Source organism: Saccoglossus kowalevskii, chromosome 5 (assembly GCF_978046115.1).
Source record: "Saccoglossus kowalevskii chromosome 5, keSacKowa6.1, whole genome shotgun sequence".
NCBI lineage: Eukaryota > Metazoa > Hemichordata > Enteropneusta > Harrimaniidae > Saccoglossus > Saccoglossus kowalevskii.
The window spans coordinates 8,696,372-8,715,358 of record NC_140645.1 but is presented as its reverse complement, the minus strand read 5'-3'; the positions used below and the strand labels follow the sequence as shown (position 1 = coordinate 8,715,358).

The 18,987-nt window shown below is 43.1% G+C and overlaps 1 pseudogene; it reads right to left on the bottom strand.

The window, feature by feature from the left end:
* LOC146745475 (uncharacterized) overlaps nt 1-18,578 on the bottom strand; it is a 28,027-nt pseudogene extending 9,449 nt beyond the window's left edge.
* Nucleotides 18,579-18,987: the final 409 nt, after the last annotated feature.

Here is an 18,987-nt window from a genome sequence, read left to right as displayed (position 1 = left end):
AGGCAGTAAAAATTAAATGTAGTTTCAGATAATGAGTCACATTAGTATTAATAAGGATAATGAACTTGTTTTCAGACAGAAAGGTGGGGATTTCCTTAAGTAATTTCAGCATACAAGCCATGCATAGCACAGTCCTCGTTAGTTATCAAATGTAAGATACATATGTATATCGTTTTGTTTAAAGTAATATAATTGGAACATAAACATTTAAGGAGTATGGATCCAGAAGATGATGCTTAATTATGATGATTTTTTAACATTAAAATGATTGATATCTTTTATCTGCTTGTCAAACGGGTACTTCTCCATATTGAGAAATATTGCTCTGGAACAGCATTAATTAAAACAAAATGGCTACCAGTCGGCCATTTTCAATACATCTATATATCTATAACACAATGTAGAAAGAATATATAAAATTTCAACATAATCAGTCAAAGCATATTTGAGATATGGCCCTACAACAACATTCATTTAAACAAAATGGCCACCAGTCAGCCATTTTAAATCCGATCTGAAAAATTAAATCATCAGGAACCCGTAATGTCTAATGTATGTACCAAGTTTGAATAAAATCCATCCATAAATGCTTAATATTTGATGATTTTATAGCACAAAAATGGCCACCAATCAGTCATTTTTAATAGGATCATCAAACCAATATTATATCTGTCTATCTATGACATGATGTATAATGAATATTAGAAATCATTCAAAGCAAGTCAGAGATATGACACTAGAACCACATTAATTAAAAAAAATGGCCGCCATCCGGCCATTTCGAATCTTATCTGAAAAACAAAATGATGTGCATCAAGATCCTATAATGTCCAATGTATATACCAAGTTTGAACAAAATCCATTTGTAAACAGCCGAGAAATGCTTGATTTTTTAGCATAAAAATGGCCGCTATTCGGCATCTTGAATCAGATCGTGAAACAAATTGATGTGCAAATGTATAATATCATGTATGAAGTATGTGTGAAGTTTTATTGTGAATGGTCTGATATTTCTAAGATACAAGTTCGAACACACACACAAGCGCACGGCGCACGCACAGAGGTCAAAACATAAGTCCTCGTTTTAATATAAAGGACAAGTGTAAAGGTTTTAAACACTGCAGCTATTTGAAAGGTCAAATGTTGACAAATGTGTTTGAAAATAAACTTTAAACAGATCTAATTACCATACAGTGACGTCACACAAAGGTCAAATATTAACTAGAGTAAAAACAAAGGAATTTTTCAATAATGAACTTAAGATGGCACTGGTTCCAAAAAGATGAAAATGTATAATGTAATCACAATGGAAAATTCCAATGGATTTCAAAACTATTACACCATAGATTTTCTGGTTATATCCTGATACAGAATAGGGAGATTGAATTTCGGAACATTAAAATTACTTTTCCTGAACTAAAAAAAGCTTTCACAACAATTATTTTTTAACTGAAAAAATAATTCAAATCAACATTTTGTGTATTTAATTGCTTTTACATTCTTTGTATTTACTGCATGCTATGCTATATTATATTCATTGCACACTTAGACAAAACCATGTGGTGAATAGCACCACCAAAAGTTATCGGCTTGGACAAAACCATGTGGTGAATAGCACCACCCAGAGTTATTGGCTTGGACAAAATCATGTGGTGAATAGCGCCACCCAGAGTTATTGGCTTGGACAAAACCATATGGTGAATAGCGCCACCCAGAGTTATTGGCTTGGACAAAACCATGTGGTGAACAGCGCCACCCAGAGTTATTGGCTTGGACAAAACCATGTGGTGAATAGCGCCACCCAGAGTTATTGGCTTGGACAAAACCATGTGTTGAATAGCGCCACGCAGAGTTATTGGCTTGGATAAAACCATGTGGTGAATAGCGCCACCCAGAGTTATTGGCTTGGACAAAATCATGTGGTGAATAGCGCCACGCAGAGTTATTGGCTTGGACAAAACCATGTGGTGAATGGCACCACCCAGAGTTATTGGCTTGGACAAAACCATGTGTTGAATGGCACCACCCAGAGTTATTGGCTTGGACAAAACCATGTGGTGAATGGCGCCATGCAGAGTTATTGGCTTGGACAAAACCATGTGGTGAATAGCGCCACGCAGAGTTATTGGCTTGGACAAAACCATGTGTTGAATAGTGCCACGCAGAGTTATTGGCTTGGACAAAACCATGTGGTGAATAGCGCCACGCAGAGTTATCGGCTTGGACAAAACCATGTGGTGAATGGCGCCACCCAGAGTTATTGGCTTGGACAAAACCATGTGTTGAATAGGGCCATGCAGAGTTATTGCCTTGGACAAAACCATGTGTTGATTAGCACCACGCAGAGTTATTGGCTTGGACAAAACCATGTGGTGAATGGCACCACCCAGAGTTATTGGCTTGGACAAAACCATGTGGTGAATAGCGCCACGCAGAGTTATTGGCTTGGACAAAACCATGTGTTGATTGGCGCCACGCAGAGTTATTGGGTTGGACAAAACCATGTGTTGATTTGTAATTTGTAATTTCAGCATACAAGCCATGCATAGCACAGTCCTCGTTAGTTATCAAATGTAAGATACATATGTATATCGTTTTGTTTAAAGTAATATAATTGGAACATAAACATTTAGAGAGTATGGATCCAGAAGATGATGCTTAATTATGATGATTTTTTAACATTAAAATGATTGATATCTTTTATCTGCTTGTCAAACGGGTACTTCTCCATATTGAGAAATATTGCTCTGGAACAGCATTAATTAAAACAAAATGGCCACCAGTCGGCCATTTTCAATACATCTATATATCTATAACACAATGTAGAAAGAATATATAAAATTTCAACATAATCAGTCAAAGCATATTAGAGATATGGCCCTACAACTACATTCATTTAAACAAAATGGCCACCAGTCAGCCATTTTAAATCCGATCTGAAAAATTAAATCATCAGGAACCCGTAATGTCTAATGTATGTACCAAGTTTGAATAAAATCCATCCATAAATGCTTAATATTTGATGATTTTATAGCACAAAAATGGCCACCAATCGGTCATTTTTAATAGGATCATCAAACCAATATTATATCTGTCTATCTATGACATGATGTATAATGAATATTAGAAATCAGTCAAAGCAAGTCAGAGATATGACACTAGAACCACATTAATTAAAAAAAATGGCCGCCATCCGGCCATTTCGAATCTTATCTGAAAAACAAAATGATGTGCATCAAGATCCTATAATGTCCAATGTATATACCAAGTTTGAACAAAATCCATTTGTAAACAGCCGAGAAATGCTTGATTTTTTAGCATAAAAATGGCCGCTATTCGGCATCTTGAATTAGATCATGAAACAAATTGATGTGCATATGTATAATTTCATGTATGAAGTATGTGTGAAGTTTTATTGTGATTGGTCCGATATTTCTAAGATACAAGTTCGGACACACACACAAGCGCACGGCGCACGCACAGAGGTCAAAACATAAGTCCTCGTTTTAATATAAAGGACAAGTGTAAAGGTTTTAAACACTGCAGCTATTTGAAAGGTCAAATATTGACAAATGTGTTTGAAAATAAACTTTAAACAGATCTAATTACCATACAGTGACTTCACACAAAGGTCAAATATTAACTAAAGTAAAAACAAAGGCATTTTTCAATAATGAACTAAAGATGGCACTGGTTCCAAAAAGATGAAAATGTATAATGTAATCACAATGGAAAATTCCAATGGATTTCAAAACTATTACACCATAGATTTTCTGGTTAAATCCTGATACAGAAAAGGGAGATTGAATTTCGGAACATTAAAATTACTTTTCCTCAACTAAAAAAAGCTTTTCACAACAATTATTTTTTAACTGAAAAAATAATTCAAATCAACATTTTGTGTATTTAATTGCTTTTACATTCTTTGTATTTACTGCATGCTATGCTATATTATATTCATTGCACACTTAGACAAAACCATGTGGTGAATAGCACCACCAAAAGTTATCGGCTTGGACAAAACCATGTGGTGAATAGCACCACCCAGAGTTATTGGCTTGGACAAAATCATGTGGTGAATAGCGCCAGCCAGAGTTATTGGCTTGGACAAAACCATATGGTGAATAGCACCACCCAGAGTTATTGGCTTGGACAAAACCATGTGGTGAACAGCGCCACCCAGAGTTATTGGCTTGGACAAAACCATGTGGTGAATAGCGCCACCCAGAGTTATTGGCTTGGACAAAACCATGTGGTGAATAGTGCCACGCAGAGTTATTGGCTTGGACAAAACCATGTGTTGAATAGCGCCACGCAGAGTTATTGGCTTGGATAAAACCATGTGGTGAATATCGCCACCCAGAGTTATTGGCTTGGACAAAATCATGTGGTGAATAGTGCCACGCAGAGTTATTGGCTTGGACAAAACCATGTGGTGAATGGCACCACCCAGAGTTATTGGCTTGGACAAAACCATGTGTTGAATGGCACCACCCAGAGTTATTGGCTTGGACAAAACCATGTGGTGAATGGCGCCATGCAGAGTTATTGGCTTGGACAAAACCATGTGGTGAATAGCGCCACGCAGAGTTATTGGCTTGGACAAAACCATGTGGTGAATAGCGCCACGCAGAGTTATTGGCTTGGACAAAACCATGTGTTGAATAGTGCCACGCAGAGTTATTGGCTTGGACAAAACCATGTGGTGAATAGCGCCACGCAGAGTTATCGGCTTGGACAAAACCATGTGGTGAATGGCGCCACCCAGAGTTATTGGCTTGGACAAAACCATGTGTTGAATAGCGCCATGCAGAGTTATTGCCTTGGACAAAACCACGTGTTGATTAGCACCACGCAGAGTTATTAGCTTGGACAAAACCATGTGGTGAATGGCACCACCCAGAGTTATTGGCTTGGACAAAACCATGTGGTGAATAGTGCCACGCAGAGTTATTGGCTTGGACAAAACCATGTGTTGATTGGCGCCACGCAGAGTTATTGGCTTGGACAAAACGATGTGTTGATTTGTAATTTGTAATTTCAGCATACAAGCCATGCATAGCACAGTCCTCGTTAGTTATCAAATGTAAGATACATATGTATATCGTTTTGTTTAAAGTAATATAATTGGAACATAAACATTTAAGGAGTATGGATCCAGAAGATGATGCTTAATTATGATGATTTTTTAACATTAAAATGATTGATATCTTTTATCTGCTTGTCAAACGGGTACTTCTCCATATTGAGAAATATTGCTCTGGAACAGCAATAATTAAAACAAAATGGCCACCAGTCGGCCATTTTCAATACATCTATATATCTATAACACAATGTAGAAAGAATATATAAAATTTCAACATAATCAGTCAAAGCATATTAGAGATATGGCCCTACAACTACATTCATTTAAACAAAATGGCCACCAGTCAGCCATTTTAAATCCGATCTGAAAAATTAAATCATCAGGAACCCGTAATGTCTAATGTATGTACCAAGTTTGAATAAAATCCATCCATAAATGCTTAATATTTGATGATTTTATAGCACAAAAATGGCCACCAATCGGTCATTTTTAATAGGATCATCAAACCAATATTATATCTGTCTATCTATGACATGATGTATAATGAATATTAGAAATCAGTCAAAGCAAGTCAGAGATATGACACTAGAACCACATTAATTAAAAAAAATGGCCGCCATCCGGCCATTTCGAATCTTATCTGAAAAACAAAATGATGTGCATCAAGATCCTATAATGTCCAATGTATATACCAAGTTTGAACAAAATCCATTTGTAAACAGCCGAGAAATGCTTGATTTTTTAGCATAAAAATGGCCGCTATTCGGCATCTTGAATTAGATCATGAAACAAATTGATGTGCATATGTATAATATCATGTATGAAGTATGTGTGAAGTTTTATTGTGATTGGTCCGATATTTCTAAGATACAAGTTCGGACACACACACAAGCGCACGGCGCACGCACAGAGGTCAAAACATAAGTCCTCGTTTTAATATAAAGGACAAGTGTAAAGGTTTTAAACACTGCAGCTATTTGAAAGGTCAAATGTTGACAAATGTGTTTGAAAATAAACTTTAAACAGATCTAATTACCATACAGTGACTTCACACAAAGGTTAAATATTAACTAGAGTAAAAACAAAGGCATTTTTCAATAATGAACTTAAGATGGCACTGGTTCCAAAAAGATGAAAATGTATAATGTAATCACAATGGAAAATTCCAATGGATTTCAAAACTATTACACCATAGATTTTCTGGTTAAATCCTGATACAGAATAGGGAGATTGAATTTCGGAACATTAAAATTACTTTTCCTCAACTAAAAAAAGCTTTCACAACAATTATTTTTTAACTGAAAAAATAACTGTTAAGGCCAAATCAACATTTTGTGTATTTAATTGCTCTTACATTCTTTGTATTTACTGCATGCTATGCTATATTATATTCATTGCACACTTAGACAAAACCATGTGGTGAATAGCACGACCCAGAGTTATTGGCTTGCACAGAACCATGTGGTGAATAGCGCCACCCAGAGTTATTGGTACGATCAAAACCATGTGGTGAATAGCGCCACCCAGAGTTATTGGCTTGGACAAAACCATGTGGTGAATAGCGTCACCAAGAGTTATTGGCTTGGACAAAACCATGTGATGAATAGCACCACCCAGAGTTATTGGCTTGGACAAAACCATGTGGTGAATGGCACCACCCAGAGTTATTGGCTTGGACAAAACCAAGTGGTGAATAGCACCACCAAGAGTTATTGGCTTGGACAAAACCATGTGGTGAATAGCGCCACCCAGAGTTATTGGCTTGGACAAAACCATGTGGTGAATGGCACCACCCAGAGTTATTGGCTTGGACAAAACCATGTGGTGAATAGCGCCACACAGAGTTATTGGCTTGGACAAAACCATGTGGGGAATAGCGCCACCCAGAGTTATTGGCTTGGACAAAACCATGTGGTAAATTTAGTCGAGGGTTCTTCGAACCCACCTATTCACATAGTTCATACCCACCATAGACTCCGGTCAGTCAAAATGACTATTTTGAACTGTAGGCATTAATCAGCGATTCTGCCGGTGACGGAGAGATAGAATCTAGGTCAGGGGAAGCCCCATGACCTCAAGATTCTTTTACCCCTTACGTCACGAACCCACGTGACCGAGGCCACATGGCAACGCCATAGGCAGCCGTCCATCACTCTGGTTCCTTTCTCTCCGCCTCGAGGACTTAGACCAACGCGACGGAAAGAGTGGGGAGGTTGGGGGGGACCCAGAGTCTATGGTGGGTATGAACTATGTGAATAGGCGGGTTCGAAGAACCCTCGCCTAAATTCACTACGTTCAATTACCCACCATAGACTCCGGTCAGTCAAAATGACTATTTTGAACTGTAGGCAGAGTCAGACACCGATAGGTGGCGGGTTTTTCCGAGCAAACAGAAAAAAAGGAATGATGAAAGTCTTTTCCCTGTCCGGGATGAAAACAAACTCAAAAACCTAAGTTAAGACCCAAGAAGGGTGGTGTCTTACCTTGCCTGTGCTGTCCCCGAAGCAAGAAGCCAATGCTGCTGTGGTGACAGGGTTCGGTGCGCCCGAGAAAGCTAGACCCAAGCCGAATTCGGGGGTGATAAGCTTGAAGTAGGACCGAAACAGTTCGCATGAGGGCGTAGGTCGAAAGAAGCGAAAACCTGGGAGCTTCCAGGGAGTGCTAGTGGTACAGACAATCTGCCCACAAGAATGCCGAGACTGACTTATCGCCTATGCGCAGGGCCCCCTGCAGTCATACGGGCTGGGTCAGCAAACAAGGCCTGACTCGTTACGACGGGGCCTAACCTGAAGAGACCCTGCTCAATAGATTGGGTGTCTCTTAGGTAGTAGTTGATGAAGACGTTCTGCGTCCTCCAGAAGCCTGCCCTCAAAATGTGTTCGAGGGGGGCGCCTGACGCTAGCGCTAGTGAGTTAGCAATCGCACGGACCTCATGTGCTCGTACTTGGTGTCTCTGCAAGGTTTGTGTTGGGGAGGATAGTGTTCTATAGACCTCCAGTATAGTCGCAGTAATCCACCTGGAGATGGAAGTCGGGGAAGCCGGCTTATCTTGTTTGCCAGGGCCGTAACACAAAAACATGTGTTTGGTTCCCTGTCTGGAAAACCTGGTACGGTTCTCGTAGCAACTCAGCGCTCGGACCGGGCAGAGAAGCAATTCCTCCTGGTCCTCCGGACCAACAATATTTGACAGCCGGGGAATGACGATCGGCTGAGGATCGTGCCCTGGGATTTGGTTCTTGGCGAGAAACCAGATACGTGTCTTTAGTACAACTTGATCGTCCATAAAGGCGGCACAACCGTCCGCAAAGGACAGTGCGCCTAGCTCTGACCGGCGCCTACCTGAGGCGAGGGCCAGTAGGAAGACTGTTTTCCACGTCAAAAACTTGAGTGGTGCTGAAAAGAGGGGCTCAAAGGGAGGTCTGCTTAGGGCTGATAAAACAACCGACAGGTCCCAAGCGGGCGGTTCCTTTGAACGGGCCCTGGGCCTCTGATTGTGGAAAGCAGTAAACAGTCTCCTAATAATGGGACAATCGGCTAAACTTGACCCCAAAGAGTCTTCTATGGCAGGGGACAAGGCTGACCTGTAGCCAACGATCGCTGCGTAGGACAGACCCACTTCGTCAAACAAGTGGACAAAGAAGTCTGCTACCTGGCCGATAGAGGGATGGCATGGATCAATCTCCCTTCCACTACACCAACCGGTGTATGCTCGCCACTTCGAGTCGTAGGCAGCGTTGGTGGAATCCCTGTTCGCCCTGGCCAGGACGTTGGCAGCCCGCTTAGATAGACCTTTCGTCTGCGCGAGTCTACTGAGAGCCTCCATGCGTGTAAGTGGTACACTGCTGGGCTTGTTGGTAGTGTGCCGTCCGGCTGGGACAGTAAGTCCGGTATGTCCGGCAGTACTACCGGAGTTTCGACTATCATTTCCAACAGTAGCGGAAACCAGGCCTTGGTCGACCAATTGGGCGCCACCAGAGTTAATATGCAGGTGGGATCTTGTCGAAGTTTCTCCAGTACCCGGTGAATTAGCGGGAAGGGAGGAAAGGCGTACGCATCCATGTGGGACCAGGGGATCGATAAGGCGTCCACGGCCCATGCTCCTGGTGTCGGCAGGAGTGTTACGTACGTCGGGAGCTTGTCGTTCCGGGGTGCTGCGAACAGGTCTATCTTTGGACCGTCCCATAGCCGAAACAGTCTGGAGGCTACCCACTGGGGGATCTGCCACTCCGTGTTCTGGAGACGGAGTCGCCTCGAAAGGGCGTCTGCCAGACCATTTCTCACCCCTGGAAGGTGGTGTGCAGTTAGCTCCACATTGTATTCCAGGCACCAAAGGAGAATTTGCTCCGCTAGGACCGACAACGATGGGGAACGCGTCCCCCCCTCCTTGTTGATGTAGGAGACCACCGCTGTGTTGTCTGTGCGGAGCAGGACTCTGTGGTCTCGAACTTCGGGTCGAAAGTGTGAAAGTGCTAGGTGCACTGCTTTCAGCTCGAGCCAGTTGATATGGTGGTCCCGAACCCATTGCGGGGGCCATATTCCTTGGGCTTGTTTGTCCAATAGATGCACTCCCCAACCTTGGAGGGAGGCGTCTGTTACCAGAGTCATGGTTGTGACGAGTGGGTCCAAGGGGACCCCCTGTCTGAGGTTGGTCAGTGACGACCACCAGGACAGGGTTTCCTTTACTTGGTCCGGGATCGATACCCGTCTGTTTAGTTCCCGTAGGTGAGCTCGGTATTCCAATAACAAGCGTTGGACCGGGCGGCTGCGTAATGCGGCCTGGGGAACTACCCTTCGAACGGAGGTCATCATTCCGATGAGCCGCATTAGTTCTTGGAGAGACACTGAAGGTACGCTGACTAGGCGTTCTGCTAGGTTGCTTAGCGCTAGGCAACGCGCTAGAGATGGGCAAACCAGGCCTACTTCGGTGTCGAACTCCATGCCCAGAAACACCAACTGTTGCGTCGGGTCGGGATGGGACTTTTTGTGATTTACTAACAAGCCCAACTGGTGAAGTAAATCCTGTGTAAGCCTTACATGTCTGGCTAATAACCCCTTGTCTGGGTTGTGTATCAACCAGTCGTCTTAGTACGGATTGATGTGTACCGACATTTGGCGGAGCAGCAGCACTACCTGATTCATCACTCTGGTGAATACGTAGGGCGCTGTGGATAACCCGAAGGGGAGCACCCGAAATTCGAATACTTGGCCCAGATGAGCGAATCGAAGGAGAGGGCAACTCGCTGGGTGCATTGGTATGTGCAGGTAAGCATCGCATAAGTCTAAAGAGGCTAGCCAGTCCAGCCGGTGGATGGAGAGTAGGACACTGGATGGTGTCTCCATGCGGAACCGATCGAGAAGCACATACTGGTTTAGTCTGCTTAGGTCCAGAACCAGATGCCAGCCGCCTGTAGATTTTGGTACTACGAATACATTTGAGTAGAAGCCTGGACTTAGTGCCGGCCGAACTATTCTGTGTATGGCGCCCTTTCTTAGCAAACTGTCTACTTCCTGTCTGATTGCTTCTGCCTTGCAGGGGTCCCCTGGCAGTGCCCCCAACGGGGGGGACACTGACAAGGGAGGAGGAGATGTCAGTGGTATTCTGTAACCGTGTGTGACCACCTGGAGCGTCCAGGGATCGGTTACCCGCTGCCTCCAAGCAGATCACTGGGGTTACTAAGCTGTAGCCTGATCTCTTGCCGAACACAGGCCCATCCCCCCCGTCGCAGAGGTAAGCGTCAAACATGCTTACCCCGCTGCCGGGGATGATGACCGCCCGAGGAGGAGGAAGAGCCACCACCTGGTCCCCTCTTTCCTGGGGGCGCGCCGCTACCCTTCCCTCCCGCGGATGGGTACGAGCGCTTGCCTCCTGGCTGACTGTTTAGCGGAGCTAGTCCTAGAGCGTTGTGCTTTCTGTGCCTGGGGCGCCCTCCGTTTACCCTTGGCAGCGGCCAACTGGCTAGCGGATTCGACTTGGACCATCTGGTTTGTTACACCTCGAAGCTCTGCGACTGCCCCCGCTATCTCCCCATCAAAGAGGGTGGAGGATCTCCAGTCTGCGTAACTGAGGCGGTGACGTACCCCCTGACTCAGTTCGCCGGCGAAAACACACGCGTCTAAAACCGCATCTCGCTGCACAGTAGTAGCCCCGGCCAAGAGAGCCATATGACACTGGAGGATATCGCACATAGCCGTACGGTGGCCTACCATTAACTTTGTCGCCTGCTCTAGGAGGCGAGTGCGTTCTGCATCTGAGGTCTCAGAGTCCTGGGCGCGCACAAGAATGTGCTCCAGTGAGGCGCCCACAAATTCAAGGAAATTTATTGGTCGCAACTCCGCTCTCAGAGCATGTTGGATAGTCTCAGAATGAGTCGATGAGAATGACCATGGAACGCGGCCATCCCCCTTCACCCGGCTGGCAAAACAGAAGTTTGAGGTACCGGGGTCCGGGGAAGGAGCCTTGGGGTCCGGTCAGGGACTTCTGGTTTCGTCCCATGAATTGGGGTTCGAATCCGAGATTGCCCCGATGGGGTAGCGTTTAGTCCAGCGAAAGGAGTTATGCAACAGATTACCCCAGCCCGGGGCTTTCGGCGTTACTTCCTCCGCGGCTGACAAACGGCCACCCCTCAACACCGTCTGCGCGCCGTCCCCCACGCTCAGCGCTCGGCTGGACCAGGGGAGACGTGCGGCTGGGGTTGATCTGGATCCCGGCGCCTGTGATCCCATCAGTGTAGAAGCGACCGTAAGCGGCTGCTTTAGGATCGAGGGTGGGGGAATATACATAGCGTCACCTGGACTGATAATATTCCGCATCACCCCAACGGCGTGGCTCACTGAGTCGTTACGCAATGTGGACTCTGAGGGACCGCCCGAGGTACCCACTGTATCCGACGCGAGTGAACTGCCACCCCTCAGCCTAAATATGTGGGCGAGAGCGTGTTCAAGAGTGCGTCTCATGACAGGGTCGGTTCCCTCTGGGAACGCCTGTGGGTCGGCGAGAAGGGAGTCGAAACCCACAGCGGAACTCGGACTTGAGGGTAAATTAACCAGTCCGGCACCGTGCGGTGAACCCTGGCTGGTTGAAAGCGGGGGGGAGGTACAAAGTATGTCCTGACCCGAACGCCCTGCCCCGAAAACGGAGTCCTGGCTACCAGCGTCCCCGTTGGTGATACGTGTCTGAGGTTCCCGAGGGGACCTGCTGCCACTAGCCTGCGCCTCGGCCTCCCCCGAATCAGCGGGGGGGTCACGGCTGGGAACGGGGGGTTCCCTGGAAGAGATGTGTTTAGAATGCGAACGGTGCTTTCTGTGTTTCTTCCTATTTGCCGGCTGAGAGGCCGCAGTGGAGACAGCTCGCTCCGCCTGCAGGTGATCTACTCTGCCTGCCAAGGACGCAATTTGCCCTGACAGTCCTTCGACCAATGCCCTCATTTCAGTGGCAAAACCGGCGCCGCGCGAGGATGGGTCCACAACGGGACCCAGCGCGGGCCCCATAGGAGGAAAGACCTCCAGGGGCACAGCCTCGCTGTTGCCGGTAAAGTTGGGAAACCCACTGCCTGAAAAAACAGACTGTGTAGATGCCCTCCGATCAGCAGGGGGAGACCCCCACTATCGGGCCCTTTGCTTGGTATCCCGGTATGAGAACCGGTAACCGAGCGCGAGGACTTGTCATTCATGCCAACGCACAACTCACTCATACCCATGCCGGTAGCACTTGCCACGCGACCTTTTCGCGAACGAGCGACGCGGTCAGTCTCGGCTATTTTGACATGCTGCTGGAACGATTCCCAGGCTTCCGAAACCCAGTGATTACACAAATTCTCTGGGCAAACACCCGAACCCCGAACGCACGTAAAGCAACGGTAACACTTTGAATGCGGATTCCATTCCTGCAATGGCTGCGTACACTCAGTACAAACTCGCCTCAAAAACTAAGGAGACAAAACCGGCGGTGAGCCTCTGGCGTTGCCAGTGCATCTGTCCATTTCTAGACACATTAAAAATAAAGGACGATAGGCATGATGGAAAAGTATTACAGCTGTAAAAGGTGCCGCCATGAAATCAACATGTGACTACGTGGTGGCGCCCGGGTTTGATTTCTTTGCTGTGAAAAAGCATAACACACAAAGGGGGAAAACGACACGAGGGTAAAACGACAAGAAAAACTTATCCTACCAGCTAGAATGTCAGATGCCGCGGCTGCGGCGACGACCCACGCTAGAAACCCGGATAGGAAAAAAGCAACAAAGCCAGGCAGAGCCGCTCAGAATCATTCCCCGACGAGTGATGGACGGCTGCCTATGGCGTTGCCATGTGGCCTCGGTCACGTGGGTTCGTGACGTAAGGGGTAAAAGAATCTTGAGGTCATGGGGCTTCCCCTGACCTAGATTCTATCTCTCCGTCACCGGCAGAATCGCTGATTAATGCCTACAGTTCAAAATAGTCATTTTGACTGACCGGAGTCTATGGTGGGTAATTGAACGTAGTGAATAGCGCTACTAAGAGTTATTGGCTTGGACAAAACCATGTGGTGAATAGCGCCACCCAGAGTTATTGGCTTGGACAAAACCATGTGTTGAATAGCGCCACCCAGAGTTATTGGCTTGGACAAAACCATGTGTTGAATAGCGCCACCCAGAGTTATTGGCTTGGACAAAACCATGTGGTGAATAGCGCCACCCAGAGTTATTGGCTTGGACAAAACCATGTGTTGAATAGTGCCACCCAGAGTTATTGGCTTGGACAAAACCATGTGGGGAATAGTGCCATGCAGAGGTATTGGCTTGGACAAAACCATGTGGTGAATAGCGCCACCCAGAGTTATTGGCTTGGACAAAACCATGTGGTGAATGGCGCCACCAAGAGTTATTGGCTTGGACAAAACCATGTGGGGAATAGCGCCACGCAGAGTTATTGGCTTGGACAAAAGCATGTGGTGAATATCGCCACGCAGAGTTATTGGTAAAAATTATTTATAGTGTCAAGGTCAGTTATTATCTGAGATTAAAAACAGATGGGTTGGCAGTGTGACTCGATCAACTGTAGGTACAGATGTACGCCTTTGAGATCCATCAATATCTTGCTACTGCAAACCGTTTCCCCGAGAATTGATTGCCGAGAAAGGTCTACAAACACGGTGAGTGTTTAGTGATTTCACACATGTTCTTTTTACGGTTTAATTCTAGTGCCAGTATGGTGCAAATATAGCATACACTTACTACGATCACGTTACAGAATCTCGGCACGTGTCGAAATTTTCAATCCTTTGTGTTTGCAGAGAGATTACAGCAGTTGCATTCACGTTATTCGGGACCTACTTAGTACCAACTCAGCTCGTGCCGAAATCATGCCCTTAATCGTCGATCTGTTATTTGGCCCAAACGTGGAAAACAATACGCATATGATTATAATAATAATTGCTCTACTGAAATTACATCCATTTATTGTTATGGTATTTATTACGAGTCATCGTGCACATGAACGACAAAGAAGAACCGAAAAACAATTATTTGTTCACATCAATGTAGCATTGCAAGAAAATAGCGGTTGCAGAAGCACATAAATATGTGTTGCTGACGACGTCATTTCATTCATTACTACAGCATCTGACCATATACTAGTAAATCTGTATTCCTGTCATCGTCATTTCATACTACTGTAAAATCTGTATTAAAAGCCGCGGCTTCTATTAAAATGGTACAATGCAACAGAGGAGATGCGGCTTCTATTAGAGCATCTACACATATGCGACCTGGTGAATTTTTGGGTCTCGATTGTTCAAAAAGAATGGGTGTGGCTTCTTTTGGGGATGCGGCTTCTAATACAGATTTTACGGTAGTATGAATCAGCATATGTTCTCTTAAATTTATCACTGAGGACGTGATTGCGGCTCGTGCCAAGCATTCAGGCAGCAAATCTCGGCACGTTCAGAGTTTAAGTCCCAAGCATCTATCAGGATCGAGATCAAGTGCCGACTCTGTCCCAAGTCACGGCATGTGCCGAGATCTCTAACGTGAACAAAACTACTGTTTACTGCTCCATTTATTGATTTCAAGTGATAACAACTTCACTATAGCCAGAACAACCAAGACTTCAGTGTAGATTTAATTAAGTTTGATGATACTTATTCATTTATTTTACATAGTTTTATGTTTAAAAACTTTGTTGGTTTCAGTAGAACCATTGTGTAATAGTTGTACTGTATTTCTCAGAGCTATTTATAGAACTTACACTTGTCCATGTATGCGTATGGATATTATGTTACTTGGAAAAGACATTTTACATTTACTTTATTTTATTATTATATATGTATTTATTATTGTGTTTGTGTTACATTTCAGTTAATCAGAAAACAAACTTTTGTTCAATTAGTGTGGAAGAAAGCATTGGCGAGAGGATGACTTCCTGGAGTAATCTATTTACTGTGTCAGCCATTAATTAGGCGATTTACGGGACCTGTAGAACTTGAAATTTGTTTGTGCACTACAATAATTACTCCATAATTATGCATGTAAAGTGCACCAATATTGAACTTTGTTATCCTTACACTTTTGTTTATAACAAATTACTTGAGATATAGCGCCCACAAGTAATGCCAACAACAACGGCGACAATGCCAAAATCTTCCCTTTACTATACCTTAACTTTCGTTTACACTACACTACGGGCAAGGCAAAAATGTAAAATATTGACGACAGGTTACAGATGCCGGACAATCAGTAATATGAAGAGCTCCACGTAGTTGACTTTGTCAACAGCGGAGCTAAAAAAAGTGACGTGCAGTTTAGGACTACGTCCACGGGGACATATAAAGTAAATTTTGTACTCGCCATTCTGTTTTCTCTTGATTTCTCTATTGTAATGCACATTGTGGATGATTGCTGTAAAAGGGTTTCTTGCTCTATAAACTGGGAGGGTGTATACATGCTAACCATTTACTGGCATATTGCAATATCTGCTGTTGAAATGTTTCAAGCTCACCTATCTCCCTGTAAATGTAGTAAAAAAAAAGTGATTTTATAGTTTCATACTTTCATCAATACAATTTCCATTCAAAAACATATAGACCTGTTCAAAATATCTTGATTGTTAAACTCACCTTGCATTCAAGTAGTAAGGTATCTTCTTCAAACACAATATGCCTTGGTTCCTCTCTGCAACCACTCTCCATCACCACTAGCTTCTTCTGTTGGCACTCATGTCTAGGTCCACTCGTGTTCATTGACAGCTTGAAGTAATATACCCTGTAATGAAAACAATTATAAAACTGTCTGCAATTTCTGTCTTTATTTGGATGAATTTTCATTTCAGGGCACAAAAAGGAGAACTATTGTCCAGGAGAAGTCATTGAAACAAAGTATTACCATGCACATTAAACCATTATTGAACACAAGTCATTGTCGATGACATAGTCCCTGTTTGTATTATTGGTAGGATGAGGATATCATCACATAGATAGGGCAGATCACAGTATAAGATGGGAGGATGGAGATTACAGTATGTGGTTGGAAGATCATAGCATATAAATATATCTGTCAAATTTGTATAGTAATCACATAATTGTCCGATACTAGTAAAATATATGTGTAAAGTTCAGTCTAAGCATGTTGGAGATATGGCTAGATATAGATGCATGCATACACAGACACAAACATGGACTGCATGCCATTGTGAAAACTGATTGATTAGTAAAACTATGTAAATTAGCTAATTAACATGCATAGATTGGTACTAACATCTAATTAAGCCATGTGATCATGATATAGCAGCTGTGCTTCAAGTTTCATGCCAATCCATTCTGCAACTCAAAAGATAGTGGTTGAACGAGATTTGGCAAACACTCACGGACGGACAGACAGAAATTTGTACTAGACTACCTACTTTGATAATTTTCTTGGTAAGAATCTTAGCAGTATGCCATATGCTTTATTGCTGAATATATATTGTCTGAAAAAAATAAATTAAAAAGTAAGATTAGTTTATTTTCATTAAAACTGAGACAGCATGTTACAGTGATGTGATGAGGCCATCATTAAAACCATCTATTAATAACAACAAATTGAATAGGAAAATATAGTCCAAGAAAAGCATTGTGCCTTAAAAGCAATATTATATTTATCATAATAATGTTACCAGGCAACAACATCATACTCTGGCTTGCCAGTTCATTTATTCAGCTTTGACTAGTTTGCTTTGAATACAGAATTTCAACTGCCAACCCATGTAAAAGCACATGGATAGGTGCATAAATAATATGCACCCGTGATGGTAGACAATACAAATAACATTTAGATCAACAATCAGTTACTTGACAATATAAAAAGCAAAAACAGAATATTCTCATCTCAAACACCAAAATTAACACACACGATTCAAACTTCAAAAACATGTCAGTCTACGGTCGGTTTGGGAAGTCGCTCAATAGACAACTACTGTCCTGTCGGTGCCGCATATTTTGGTGACTGGTAACAGGCTGACGACTGACTGTTGCCACTGAATTGTCATCAGTAACGATAAATGTAAACAACGAATTATTAAAGTGAACGCGAAATATCAATGAGTGATGATCTGCCAATATCGAGAGCCATAGTCCTAGATGGAATACGACGCGATAAAATTGAATTCATAATGCAAAAACAAAACAAATGTATTTCCGCGTATGAATTTCAATTTATTAAAGAACGCTTAAAACTCCTCGGAAGGAATTAAAATGGTTACACAAAGAAAACATGCACTCACTAACAAAGCTCACAACAATATACGAACAATAATATACGAACAATAATTACAAAAAAAAATTATAAAATCAGTCAACTTACCGATTCATAAAAAATCTTCCAATACTCCACAGTGGTTTGCAAATTCACTTCTGACCTATTCGTGGCCCATCGCTCTATGTTGTCAAAAATATTTATTTTCCTGGCATTCCTTCTCGCGATGGTGCGCTTTTAACGGACTTGGTAAGGAAAGACCAAGCTTTACTTTTCTGCAGCGCGGCCATGTTTGCTCCGAATGTGGTACTCACGCATGCGCATTATCAACTTGTGACGCTGCAATCTCTGTATTTACATTGATTTTGCCAGTACGTACAATATCAACCCGTAGCATCGTGTTTTGTTTTTTCACTGAACGCATATTATTTAGTGCGTTACAAGAGTTATGCTTTTAGATTCTGATAAATCACATTACAATCTCTTCTATAGCATGTAGTATCAAACGACCGTGAGAAAACATTCAATTTCTCGTCCATATTGCATCTTTAATACCGGTAAACAAAATTACGATTCTATTTGAAATCATATGGGTTTTGATTAGAGACAGATTTTTCAAGCCATGTGATTTCTCAAGAAATACAAACACGGGCAACAATTATTTAGAGCGTGGTAGTTGTATGACAATAGTAAATAGTAGTAAAACAGTAATACTCACCGTGTCCTGCTGTCCTCCCAGCTGCTCCTACGAATGTAGAAGCAGCAGCGTCGTCAACTCGTCGAGCCATCGTAGTAACTGTATGTCAAATTAGTAATGTTGAGCCAAATCAGTAGTCGTATTCTTAGCAGTCGTATTCTTAGCAGTCGTATTCTTAGTAATCGTATTCAAAATAATCGTATTCAAAGTAATCGTAATCGCATGCCTAGTAAAAGAAGAGAAAATATTAATTGAATATATGTAATACATGACAAACAAAACAAAAATACAATATGGAATAGATGGAATATTTGAACTAAGTACCAAGACTAAATATTGTGCGACCAGATTACATTTTGAAATATAAGTGGAAAACATAATATCATAATACGCATTAGATTACATGTAATTTTTTGCTGTTTTTATTCAATTTTCATTATTTACATCCAAGAAAATAATATAATAAACCTTGTGATTACATGTATTTGTTGAGTTCCACG